Raw genomic sequence first — 14,499 nt, forward strand, 5'->3', positions numbered from 1 at the left:
ACTTCATTTTGTATATGGAACAAGGCTTAATCCAGTTACAAAAGCATCCAAACAAATCTCTGGAAGGAGCAAAAGTTCTGATCTGGAAATAGGGAGTATGTTTCAGATTGAAAAAGACCTGTGGGAATCACAAAGAATGGACCAATCCTGCATCAGTTTGTTAAGCCAAATAATAGGTTGAAAATTAAGCAAATAGTCATAAGGAGAAAGATAATTATATGCATTTAAAGATGTTTGTTCAATTTATTTCCCCCTGTGGAGCCACTCTGGGTGATTTGCAGATATTCTTCAGCATGCTTTTGTTATTAAAGCAATTGTAAATCTTACCTAATTTAGTATTAGGGAGATGTTTAATTCACACTGAGCAAAGATGTTGATTTGCCAAGATTTCCACAATTTTTGTCAGTTACAGAGATGGGACTATTTAAAGCAAGAGCTACTAATTTTGACTAGAAGTAAAATGGGAACTGCTATTGTGGAAGATTTTGTCCTACTTGCTGGGGAGCTGGTTTATCATCTACAATGAGGGAAAAAATTATTTGATCCCCTGCTGGTTTTGTATGTTTTGCCCACTGACAAAGAAATGATCAGTCTATAATTTTAATGGTAGGTTTAGTTCTTTCGCCAATTGGGCCCGCAATACTTACTGATATCATCAATCCATCTTGTTTTAGGTCTCTTTCATGGATACTTTTTATCAAGTGGGATCCATTCTAGGACTGCCTTAGTCCACCTGCCATCAATTCTTGCAATGTGACTAGCCCATTTCCATTTTAGTTCTTTTACTCTCTTGATGACATTGTATACTTTTGTTTGTTCTCCACCATGTGTGGGTCTTTCTATCTTGTCTTGTAATGCCAAGCATGTGTCTTTCGACAGCTCTTTTCACTTCTCGTAGCTTTTGTATCAATTGTGAGGTTAGTGTCCATGTATCACTGGCATATGTTAGAGCAGGTGGCACACACTGATTGAAAACTTTTCTCTTTAAGTGTAGGGGGAGATTATACTTGAAAATTATGCTTAGTTTAACGAATGCCTGCCAACCACATTTAACATGCTATTCAATTTCCTTTGTTGTATCATCTTCCACTGAGATCTGTTGGACAAAGTATATGTAGTGGTCGAACAATTAATCAGTGGAACAACTTGCCTCCAGAAGTTGTGAATACTACAACTCTGGAAGCTTTTAAGAAGAGAGTGGACAACCATTTGTCTGAAATGGTATAGGGTTTCCTGCCTGAGCAGGGGGTTGAACTAGAAGACCTCTATCTAACAAAATGAAATTCAACGGTGAAAAAAGCGAGGTTCTACATTTAGGAAAGAAAAACCAAATGTACAGGTATAGTATAGGGGGTACCTTGCTTAATAGTAGTACAGTGAGAGGGACCTCGGAGTCCTAGTGGACAATCACTTAAATATGAGCCAGCAGTGTGCTGCAGCTGCCAAAAAAGCCAACACAGTGCTAGGCTGCATTAACAGAGTGATAGAATCAAGATCAATGAAGTGTTAATACCACTTTACAATGCCTTGGTAAGGCCACACTTGGAATACTGCATCCAGTTTTGATCACCACGATGTAAAAAAGATGTTGAGACTCTAGAAAGAGTACAGAGAAGAGCAACAAAGATGATTAGGAGACTAGAGGCTAAAACATATAAGGAACGGTTGCTGGAATTGGGTATGTCTAGTTTAATGAAGAGAAGGACTAGGGGTGACATGATAGCAGTGTTCCAATATCTCTGGCTGCCACAAAGAAGAGGGAGTCAAGCTATTCTCCAAAGCATCTGAAGGCAGTACAAGAAGCAACAGATGGAAACTAATCAAGGAGAGAAGCAACTTAGAACTAAGGAGAAATTTCCTGACAGAACAATTAACCAGTGGAACAACCTGCCTCCAGAAGCAGTGAATGCTCCAACACTGGAAGTTTTTAAGGAGAGACTGGACAGCCATTTGTCTGAAACGGTATAGGGTTTCCTGCCTGAGCAGGGGGTTGGACTAGATGACCTCCAATGTCCCTTTAAACTTTATTATTATTATGATTATTATTATTATTATTAATAATATTATATATATATATATATATATATATATATATATATATATATATATATATATATATATATATATATATATATACACACACACATACACATTCAATAACAATATTATTTTTAATTTTCTATGACACAGACATACTACCTTTTCAGCTTGATTTACACAAAATTCACAAAATAAGTATGCCTGTAATTTTGATTACAGAGGTGAAAGTCAACAAATAGCTCAATATTACAATGAATTAAAAGGTTTCACTGCAAATGGTGTTAATTGCCTCCTCAAGAACTAAGAATCAGATAGCTACGCCTGCACTTAGAAGATGTCATAGGGAAGCATGTGTTAACCTTTGCCTGTTCATGAGTCAGGCCTAGAGCTTGCTTAGTCAGCTTGATGGCCTCCACAGATCTCATTAACCAAAGCAGAAAAAATTAACCAGTCTAGTCCATCTAGTCCATATCTTCACTGAGAATTCTGCCTTGTCTCATTTACCTACCCTAGATCTGTAGCTCAGAGTACACTATCTCCCCTCATAAATGCTTCTTTTCATCTATATTTTGCTAATCTTGGTAGTTTATTTCAATTAATCTTGACTGTGTTCTATTGTGATTCTTGAATTACAGTACAGTAAGTGGGCAACAATGCAATATAAAATCAACTTAGGTTTTAAATATTATGTAGTTATTTCTAGAAAATTCTTCTAGTAATAGTACATCATTTTCTGTGAAAAACTACAGTTTAATGTGGTACATAAAATAACATTCAGTACAATTGCAGTTAAAATATTAGTATTAATAAGCCTTCTACATAAAATCCAGTGGCAGGCTTAAATTAAAAATTAAAACAGAAGTAAATCTATTATAAGCCCTTCTTAAAAACTGGAAAAGATTAAGGTTTTTATTTGGCATCTAAGAGCCAAAATGCTGAACCAGGTTTCTGTTTTGAAATTAATGGAAAACTAAAAATAAATTGTTCCAAAGTAGAAATAACCACTTCTAAGTCTGAACACATGAGCTGAAGACAAAATAAAAGTAGGATTGTGCAACAGCCTGTGATGTGTAAAATCAAAAAGTTTCCAACTGAAGCTAAATCATTACTTTCAGGCAGCCTTAATTTTTTTCTTCCTAACCAGTGCCTTAGAAAAATTGGATAGGTAAGATCTGGACTTCCCAAAATGAAAGTATTTCACAACTAAGAAGTCAGCAACTAGAAATTAAACCTTGGCATGCATACCAAGTATAGAATGCAAAGTAAGATAATGAAATTTGAAGCAGTGAAAGCATCAGTAAAGCACAACATCAAGAGACAACTTTCTTCATTCTTGAAATCTGAAACTTAAACTTTACAACCAAATACCAGTATAGACTAATATAATACAAAAAGTAAAGAAATCTATGATAAAAACTTAGAAAATCAATCAAGTTATTGTTAACAGTGTGACAGTAGGTAATAAAAATTAAAATAATAAATAAAGCTAAAACTATAAAAATATATAATAGGCAAAATAATCCTGAATAGAGAGAATATAGATAAGATAAAATTAGAACCATTATAAAATTACCCTATATACAGGTAGACCTCTAGTTACGTATGTAATGGAGCCTACCCCTTCCATTCATAACTCAAGGATTCGTAGGAGTGAATCTCATACCTTGAACGAGATTACTCCCTGCTTTCACCCACGAATTTACTAATTGAATGAACGGTTCATTAAGCGAACATGAGGTATCTCAGAGTGGGGAAGGCCATGGGGGACCTAGTGATGGAACAGGCCCCCAAGGTCTCCCCGACCCACTAAGATACCATATGCTTCCCCCTCCCTTCCTGCCATGCTGGACTCATTTACATTAGAAAGATGTGTCTCCTCTCTGCCAATGTTTCTTTGTCTTTGAGGGAGAGGAGAGTCAATGGAAGCTCCTGGGCATGAAAAGTGTTTGTGGTGCCTGTCTCCTGCTCCTCCCCCTCAACACTTTTCTGCCACCACCGGAACACTTTTCGTCTGGATGGAGATCTGATGGAGATTGGAAGCTTCATTTGCATGCAAATGGGGTGCATGGAAATGGAGCGATTTGCTCCATTTCTAAGTGTCACATTTGCACGCAGATGAAGTTTCCAGTCTCCCTCTGGGCGAAAAGTGTTTGGGTACCTATCGGGTGCTTGGGAACAGAGCGATTTGCTCCATTTCCAAATGCCTGATAGGCGCCCAAACACTTTTCACCCAGATGGAGAACTGATGGAGACTGGAAACTTTGTCTGCTTGCAAATGGGGCCCTTGGAAATTGAGCGATTTGCTCCTTTTCTAAGCACCCCATTTGCACACAGATGAAGTTTTCAGTCTCCATCTAGGCAAGATGTTTCTGGTAGTAGCAGAAAGGAGTTGGGGAGGAGCAGGAGACAAGCGCCATAAACACTTTTCATGCTGAGAATGAAAGTTTCTGGAGTCCATGATCTCCCAAGAGTTCAGGCACCCATTCTCTGTCTGAACTCGCATGATATTACGGCACCCAGGAGCCTCTATCAACTCTCCTCCAAGGCAAAGAAACCATGGCAGAGAGGAGACAGATCTTTGCAAGTCAGAGCAACAGGAAGGGAGGGGGAAGCAGTTGTGGTGAGGGGGAAATAGAGTGAATGTTGCAGACCCTCTGCAGTCATTTGTAAGGACAAACAACTGCCATGGTGCTTCAACATTTGTAATTTCAGGAATTGCTCATAAACACTAGGGGGGTGCTTATTGCGTAACTTTGAACGGTTGCTAAGTGAACACTCATAATTTGGGGATTACCTGTGTACTAGACAATGCATAAAACAAAGTAGTGCATAAAAGAAATGAGTCTAAAAATTCTGGCAGAAAAACAAAAAGCATACATGTGAAATCATCCCTAAATATTCCAAAAAAAGTTATACAAAGGAGTTTGGGGTTGGAGGTCTCAGGAGAATAAACAGTGTTGGTAACATTCTGAAGGAACCAAGATCTTGATCTGACAACCCAACTTTTTGCTACATTATACATTATGGTGGGGCTTTTGTAGGACAATAGGAAAGATGAGTAGAAATGCCTTGACGACTTAGGAAGCCCAATAGTAGTAGTGTGAAGCCAGATATAGAGATATATAGTTTCACACCACTGCTATTGTGCTACCTAAGTCGTCAAGGCATATATATAGTTTCTTTATTCTGTAAGCTACCTAGAATTGTAGAGGAGTTGGGCAGCCTTGAAATCAAATAAATAACTAAGTACAGGTAGTACCCAACTTATGTCCAATCAGTTAGTGACCATTCAAAGTTACAACAGACCTCCCTGGGATACTTACAACCTGGATTTGAAGTTTCAACAGCCCCACCACCACCACCACAATGACATGATCAAGTTCTTGTCGTCCAGGCTGCATTTGTGGCCATTTATGGCATCCCAGTCACATGACCACATTTTAGGAGAGTCAGCAAAACGTTTTGGCATTTCATTTCGAAGATTGGTACTGATGTTTCAGTGAAACTGGACAACAGCAAACCACTGATTTGTTTAATGACTACCACAAAAACGGTCATAAAATTGGGACGGTCACATGGTTACCTGTTTTATGACTGTTACAAGTTATGATCCTAATGGGTAGGCTCCATTACAATTATGAGGACTTATGTACCTGTAAATAGCTTCTATCTACAGGAGCACAATTGTTCTGGATAGGCAAGTTTTAAAAAATATCTTCCCTCTAGCACCGCTGAAGGAATAGTATCACATTGTTCCAGGTTCTTCTATGTTTGGATTAAACCAATTTTAAGTAATTTTAAGAAATGGGCTGATCTACTAGCAATTTAACAGCTCTGCCTAGATCAGCATATTATATTATTTAATCAGAGCTGGTCTATTGGTAATTTAGAAGTTCTGCTTAGGTCAGCTTAATATATTATTTAATAAGTAATGTAGGATCCAGCCCCTTTTTAGTTGCTCTTGAAAAAAATACCATATGTTTGTAATTTGTTTACAAGAAACTCATCCTTTGAAACTTGAAGTTATCTGACAGTGTCAAAGGAGCCTCAGTAAGGAGACATGTTTCAACCAGAAGAAAAAAATAAGAGTCCGACTCTGGCATTACTTTCATCATACCTGATTCAAGGTAAGGACATATTAGAGGCACAACATCATCTGAAGAAACACCTTAGAGAATCTTAACTGGACTCATAATGGGGGCACAGCTGGGAAATTACCCAGGTTGTGCTCTGTAGATGAGTTGAGACAAGATTTGGCTTGAAATAATTTAACAGCTGCTGGAAGCCAATGTCCCCCTCTTGTCCTGTAAAAATACAAGTTGGCTTTTGTGCACTTAGTTTAACATAAGTGCCATGTGCCCTTCAATTACCTAAGGCTAAAGTACCATCCTCAAGTACTTAAAGCATGAAATCTGTACAATATAAATCTGGTTGATATGCCAGAAATAGTTTTTAGTCCTTCTGGCAAACACCAGAACTGTTCCCAATTTTAGTTTTGGAGTAATTAATCTCCAATTGCTAATGTTTGCACTATTAAGCAAGGAATCATAATGCTCTCTTAAGCTTAATGGGGGAGCTAAAAAGGATCCCAGGATTGTTAAAATCAAAATAATCCAGTGGGTTACATTCCAGCTTTCTTTTCTTTAATACTATGATTTTTATGTGCTGCCCAATTTTCTTTTTATGGATCACATTAAATGATGGCTTGGTAGAGTGGTTTATTGAATAAGATGTCATCAAATCGTAAGCCATGGGATACAAACTACAATGGTTACACCATGGAGTACAAGCTACAATATAGTTATTGGATTCACTCTATAAATGGCACCACTCCAGAAATATTGCACAATTTTGTCTGTTCAACTGTTGTCTGTGAAGTAATTTATTCCTAGCTCCACTCTTGACAGCCCAAAATGTTGCAAATCCAGTTTCCCAGCTGAAACACTGGAGCGCTGCAGAGCATGAAGATTTGGCTGTTTTCATATTTGTATAATTTTCTGTTTCACAGCTTGTGGCCTCTGTTTTTCCCAACTAGAAGTTTAGTTACATGACAGCATGATGAAAATTTACCAGGAGTGAAACATTTAACCAACTTTTAAATTGTGTGGAGAACAAAGGTGCCATGGCAACTTTCTTCTATTTTTAGCAACCACAATGATTTTGACAAATTATCAGACAAATGAGAGAATGTGTAGGAGAACTAATTGTTTGCAAATGTTCTCCTAAGGTTGAGAACAATCGTAAAGTCAATTTTGAAATGTTTTGAAGAGATGGGTGCATAACAATGTGAAAGGGATGTTGGAGTATGAAAAATAAAACAGACATACTTTATTGACTATTGGAACTTGTCCACTGTACACAGCAATAACCGGTTTAACTAGTACTAAGAATTTCTACCTTGTTTCTTATTTATCTCCTTGATCGTTTTGACAAAAATAGCCCTTCTATTTTTCAGAGTTTTTAGTCCTATCTTTCACTGGTGCCTCCCACAACTTTTATTACCCACATGCATAAATCAGGCAGCTCAGAGTTAAAGAAAGAGTTAGATTTATTTTATTTTATTTTATTGGTTCCTCCTGTTTTTTTAAAAATAATTTAAATAATTTCCAAATCATGAGATAGGATTCAGTTAAAAGATGGTTAGAACCAAGGTTAAGTTGTCCAAAAGAAACAGACCTACAACAGAGGAGGAGGTGTGCATTATATGTAAGAAATCATTATGCTTCCACTGAAATGTACAAAACCAAGAATGAAAGCCTTCTTGAATGCATTTGAATTAATATAAAAGGAAAAAAGAATCATATTGCCATAAGGATATACTACAGGCCACCCAACCAAATAGAGGGGGAAAATCTTTTTGTTAATAAATTAGCTAAGGTATGCAATAAACACAGCATAGTAGTAATGCTGGGCTTAACTACTCTGACATCAACTGGAAGACAAACTCTGCAGCAAGAGGGAGATCAAATAAGTTCCTGATGAGTCTAGCTGACAACTTTGCCATCTAAATGGTAGAGGAGGGAACTAGAAGGTCAGCTTTATTGGATTAATTCTTACTGACAGAGATGAAATGATAGAGGGAGTTGAAGTTGCGGGAACTTTGGGAGAGAGTGATCATGTCATACTGGAATTCAACAGTAATGCAGACACAAGTAATAAAAAATCAAACTACCGTGTTAAATGTTAAGAGAGCTGACTGCAACAAACTAAGAGAAAGTTTAGGAATGATTCATTGGATGAAAATCTTAAAGAGGAAAACAACTCAAGATTTTTGGGAAATTCTGAAAAATGAAATTATTGAAGCCCACTCTAACACAACACCATAGAGATAAAACCAGCATGGTTGCATAAAGAATTTTCTGAGAAACAGAGAGAGGAAAGGGACAAGTATAAAAAATGGAAAGAGGAACACATAACTAAAGCAGAATACTACCAGCAAACAGTCTGAATCTGCAAGGATGGAGTTAGGAAAGCTAATGTTTACAATTAACTAAGATTTGCAACAAAGAATTTTAGAAATGTTTCTTTCAGTATGTAGAAACAAGAAAAAGTCAAGGAAACAATTAATCCACTAGTGGGAGAATATGGCAAGGAGATGACTTGGTAGCAGGGAGAAAGCAGAACTGCTTAATTCATTCTTTGCATCTGTCTTCACGCAAAAAGGAAAAAATAGTCCAACCTATCAAAAACAGCACTGCACGAAACAGAACAGAAATGCAAATCAAAATAGGCAAGAAAATGATAAAAAAACGCTTATCAACTCTAGATGAATTTAAATTGCCAGGACCAGATGAATTACATCCCAGAGTTCTAAAGGAGGGAGCAGATGTGATCTTGGAACCACTGAACAAAATCTTTCAGAGCTCCTGAAGTATAGAGAATTACGAGAGGACTGGAAAAGAGATGAAGTGATTCCAATCTTCAAAAAGGAAAAAAAAAGTGGAGCCAGGAAACTACAGACCAGTCCGTCTGACATTAGTACTTGGAAAAGTCCAGAAAAAGATATCAAGGAGGGATTTGTGAGCAATTAGAAACAAGCAAAATGATTACTAGAAGCCAGCATGGGTTTGTTAAAACAGATCATACCAAACAAATCTTATTGCCTTCTTTGACAAAGTGATTAAACTAGTGGATCAGGAAAATGCAGTGGACAAAGTTTACTTAGACTTCAGTAAGGTATTTGACAAAGTAGACAACATCCTATTACTTGGTAAGATAAACAATGTGGGATAGACAGGATCACCACCAGATAAATTTGCAATTGGCTGCCAACCACACTCAGTGGAATTAAATCTACATGAAGCGAACCAACCACACTTATTGGAACTAAACTGTACTCAGTGGAACTAAATCTACATGAAGGGAAGCATGCAGTGGGGTACTTCAAGGTTCTGTCTTAGGCCCAGTACTGTTCAATATTTTGATCAATTATGTAGATGAGAGGATAGAAGGAGAAATAATCAAATTGCAGACAACACCAAGTTAAGAGAAATAACTAACACTTTGGAAGATAAATTCAAGATTTGAAAGGGTCTTGACAAACTAGAACACTGGGCCCTACCTAAAAAACGCAATTCAGCAGTGAGAAAAGTAAGGTCCTACTTAGGCAAAATAAAATTTAAAAAATGTACATGTATAGAATAGGTTGTACCTGGCTCAACAGTAGTAACTGTGAAAGGGATCTAAGAGTCCATATGGATCACAACTTAAGTATGAGCCAGCAATGTGCTGCAACTACTAAAAAAGCCAACACATTCCTAGGCTGCATCAACAAAGATAGTATCAAATCATGAAAAGTGATAGTGTCATTTTATACTGCATTATGAGATCTTACTTGGAATACTGTGTCCAGTTCTGGTCACCATGATACAAAAAAGATGCAGAGACCCTATAAAGAGTGCAAAGAAAAGCAACAAAGATAATAAGGGGTCTTGAGGCTAAACCATATGATGAATGATTGAGGGAACGAGGTATGGCTAGCCTAACGAAGAGGTCTAGGGTGACATGATAGTAGCCTTCCAGTACTTGAAGGATTCTTACAAAGAAGAAGGGGTTGACCTATTGTCCAAAGCACCTGAAAGCAGCACAAGAAGTAATGGTGGAAGATTATTAAAGAGAGATACAACCTGGAACTAAGGAGAAATTTCCTGATAGTGAGAACAATTAATCAGTAGAACAAATGTCTCTAGAAATTGTGGGTGCTCCCATTACTGGAGGTTTTCAAGAAGAGATGGACAACCATTTGTCTGGAATGACATAAGGTCTTCTGCTCAAGCAGGGAGTTGGACAAGAAAACCTCCAAGATCTCTTCCAACCTTGTTATTCTGTATTCTATGATACATCTGATATGAAATTTCCCCTTGTAGGTCAAAGCTTTTATTCTGGCATAGAGAGGAGAATGTGGTACAGAATATGGAGACATTAGGTTGCTATTTATTTTGGGTTATGCATTTTTCCCTAAATACATATATGTAAAAGTTAAATACAAATAATCAGTTGGTCAACACCTGTTTTATTTGGAAAAGTAAACATACAGGATGTTTTATCTTTTCAGCATAGGGGAAATAATGCTTTTACTCTCTTTTATTTAGCTTTATATTTCTTAAGGAAAATGACATATAAAAGAAAGATTAAAATGTTTGATTATGACTCAATATTTATTCAGATATATAGACCCATCACTTGGTGACAGCAATATCAAGTAATGATTTACCTGAATGGATGATCCACCATAAATTCATTCACTTGATGCATATCCTCTCTTTCATTCAGGAACCCAACTGACCTCACAACCTTGTAAAGCAAGTAGGGCTCAAAGAGGGTGATTGGCTTGTGAGTTCAATGTCAGAATGACTTTGGCTTTCTGTGCCCAGAACTAACACCAACTGCTGCACCACACTATCAAAACTCTAAAATCAACCTGCTTAATTCACTTAAAAGTAAACTGAAAGAAAAACTGGATTACTGAGTTCAGAACAAGCATCCAAGAACTGTACAAATCTCCTGTGGTTGTGCAAAAAATGTTCTCTCTTTCTGATCTTTAGACAGTCCTTTGTCTATTTTAAAATATTTTTATTATTTACTAAAGTACGAAGAAATAAAAAAAGAATAAACTAGAACTAAAATTGAAAAAACGGCATTATGTATATGAAACACAACTACATGTTTAAGTATTTCACTTTTTGAAGAACACATTGAACCTTGATCACCCAGAGTTATAATAATTAGTCTTTCCATTATATATATATAAAAGGAAAGTTCAAGACTTGAAAGTAAACATATTTCCTCAGTATGAGATTTTACACCTGGGATTATAGTTTCCTTTCAGTTGCACATTATTATTACCTTAGCTACACTCTAAGCCCATGTTCCCTAAGTTCCTCATATATCAGCAATTTTCTCTTTTTCATAATCATATCAATGAAAATATTAAACCAAATACAAGTAACCAAAAAGCAAATACAAATGATAATGTTAAAAATGCCCTCAGTATTTTTATACCTCAACATAAAGAAAATTGATACCCAAACTTCCTTGAATTCAATAAATATGAACAAACTTCAATAAATATGAACAATAAACAATAAATATGAACAAACTTCAATAAACCTCCTGAGGAATTCAATAAATATGAACAAAAATATGCATTGAAAAGTTCATTACACACTAATATGCTTTAGAATGTGAGAAAACTGACTTGGTAAAGCAAGTCATTCTAACTTTTTGTTTCAAAATTAATGTTGTTTATACAGTATAACTGAGCTATAGGTTTAGATTGCAGTAGAAGCTATTCCAATATGCCCAGTAATTTAGGAATGTGACAGGCTTCCAACATATTCAGTTCTTATTTATTTATTCCATGTGATTCTACCTAATCAACTACAGGCACTTTACAATAAGCACAATGAAGCTTTCATTTAAAATTCATTAAAACATTTAAAATGTCCATATTAAGAATATAAGTAAAAAATAATGTAGCGGGGACTGCCTGAGAGTGCTTGCAGGAGCTTGACTGGGAAGGAAAAGATTGGGACAGCTGCAGTTGGCTTTGGGTGTGGCTGGCGTGAGTGGAAGGAGGAAGGATAGAAAAGGAAAGGAAAGGAGAAGGCCGGGGTGGTTGGAGTTGAGAAGAGAAGGTCTGGAAGCTTATTTTATTTTTCTATCAAGNAACCATTGAGACCGGTTAAGTTCGTGCCTGAAAGTCCTGCTTCAACAAGAAGAGCCTGCCACCCATCAATGCTGCATGAGTTCCGGTTGTAAGACATCTCACCGATCTCTAAAGAACATTACCGCAAGGCTGGACAAGGGGGGTTGTGGCTGGGAGGGCCTGGGCATTGGCGGCCTCTAAAGAGGTAGCGCTACACGTGTAAAATAAGCTTCCAGACCTTCTCTTCTCAACTCCAACCACCCCGGCCTTCTCCTTTCCTTTCCTTTTCTATCCTTCCTCCTTCCACTCACGCCAGCCACACCCAAAGCCAACTGCAGCTGTCCCAATCTTTTCCTTCCCAGTCAAGCTCCTGCAAGCACTCTCAGGCAGTCCCCGCTACAATAATAAAAGCAATTAGAGCAAGCATAAACACCTTACAGCATGGGTGTCCAACTTGCCACGTCACGTGACGTGTCACGACGTATTGTGACTTTTTTGCATTGCTGGAGCTCAGGTGGGTGCGGCCTTCGTATGATGCAACTGGCCCGCGGGCCGGCAGTTTGACACCCCTGGCTTACAGGAAAATGCATATCAAAATAATATCCTAACAATAACAAAATAAAAAATATATGAGAACACCATTAAGAAATCAATATATCTTTTAATTGGCTAGATCACGGTAAAACCTTTAATAGTTACCATTGTAATTATTAAAATAATCTTTAACAATGAATGTATCTAAAATATTGATTTCTTTTTCATCCCAAAATAAGCAAAATTTCACCTCCTGTGTTGAAATTACGGTTAGCCCAAAAGATTTCCCAAATAGTTCTCTTTCTCTAATGTTCTCAAATCTCTCCTTACAGAGGCATTCCTTTTGTGAAATGTTAGAATAATACAAATACATTATACAAATAGTTTATTGTAACTTGCATGCCACCACTGGTGTCATTTCCACTTCCTCCAAGACAATTTGAAATCAACCTTCAATTGGCTTAACTATCACCAGCTTTCAAAGGCAAGGAGCATGCTGAGATAAACATGGGCCAATCATTACTTCCTCTGAATGATGGAAGAGTGTAATGTCAATAGTTTATCCGTGCCCATCCCTAAACCTCTCCAAATCCTGGAAAAACAGGTATCTCCCCTCTTCACAATGAAGCATGTGTGCCTTAAAAAGCTGCTATGTCTACCTTATTTGTATTATTCTAATGGGAAGCTATATCATGGTGACTTGTAAAAAGAAGAAACAATCCAAATCACTTTGTCATGAATACTATGTTACAAATGAAAGGAACAAAAATATAAAGATATAGTATCAAGCCAGTTGGGCTTATACTACAGGAAATAAGCAGTCCCTCAAATAACCAGGCCATTTGCCATTTAAGGGCTTTGTCTTTATTGTTATAACCAGCACCACATTTAGCATAATCAGTGCAGTAGTAGTATATAGTAGACAAGCTAGGAGGTGATTAGGGCATGAGTGATTTATAAAGGCTTACTAATCTAGGAGAAAATGCAACTCACACCCCAGATGAAGATGTCAAAGGCCTTCTTGGCCAGACCTCATCAAGCAGGAGGTATGAATCCAAGACAACCCAGATCTTTCCAGATGCAAGTAGCCCTGCAAATTCTCACTTTTAGCAGGGCTAAAAGTGGCACTATTGGTTCCCCCTTCTTTTGAGCTAGACACCAGCCAGTATGCAAAGTGCCTGACTGCTTATGTTTTTCTTGACCAACTTATTTTATCCTATAATGCTGGTGGAGAACTGAGTGCCCAAAAGTGCTAATGTTGCAAAAAGCAAACAAACAAACATTGCTCTAATATTATATAAGCAGAAAAAAAAATCATGGACAACTCTTTAAAAGCTCCTGTGTCATCTAACTGGGATGCTCCAGAATTGATTTGAACTGGCACTAAGTTCTCATATGGAGATGCTTTAAATTAAAATATTAATAAAATACTTGCAAAATGCTTTCCGTATTTCCCCTTTCTTTTATTTTTGTTCCCTTTTTTGTTTTTCTTCTTCTTCTTTTTTAATAGTAAGGTCTTTGACTTGTCCACCTTACCTTTTATAACACTACCTGGACAGCATTGTAGCCTCTAAACTTTTAACTAAAACAGATCCTATAGCAAAGCTCTTCATGGAGACAATGGCTATGCTGGATTGATTTTATTCAGATCCTAATAATGTTTTTACCTTTCCAGTTCTGGCAAAGATAAAATTTGCATATTGCTGCTTCAGCTATGCTTCAGTTTGCTTTCTTGAGCAAAGAGGTACATAATGGTCTTCTAAAAATCAATTAAAATA

Source organism: Protobothrops mucrosquamatus, unplaced genomic scaffold (genome assembly GCF_001527695.2).
Source record: "Protobothrops mucrosquamatus isolate PMUCROS unplaced genomic scaffold, P.Mucros_1.0 scaffold2870, whole genome shotgun sequence".
NCBI classification, from domain to species: domain Eukaryota; kingdom Metazoa; phylum Chordata; class Lepidosauria; order Squamata; family Viperidae; genus Protobothrops; species Protobothrops mucrosquamatus.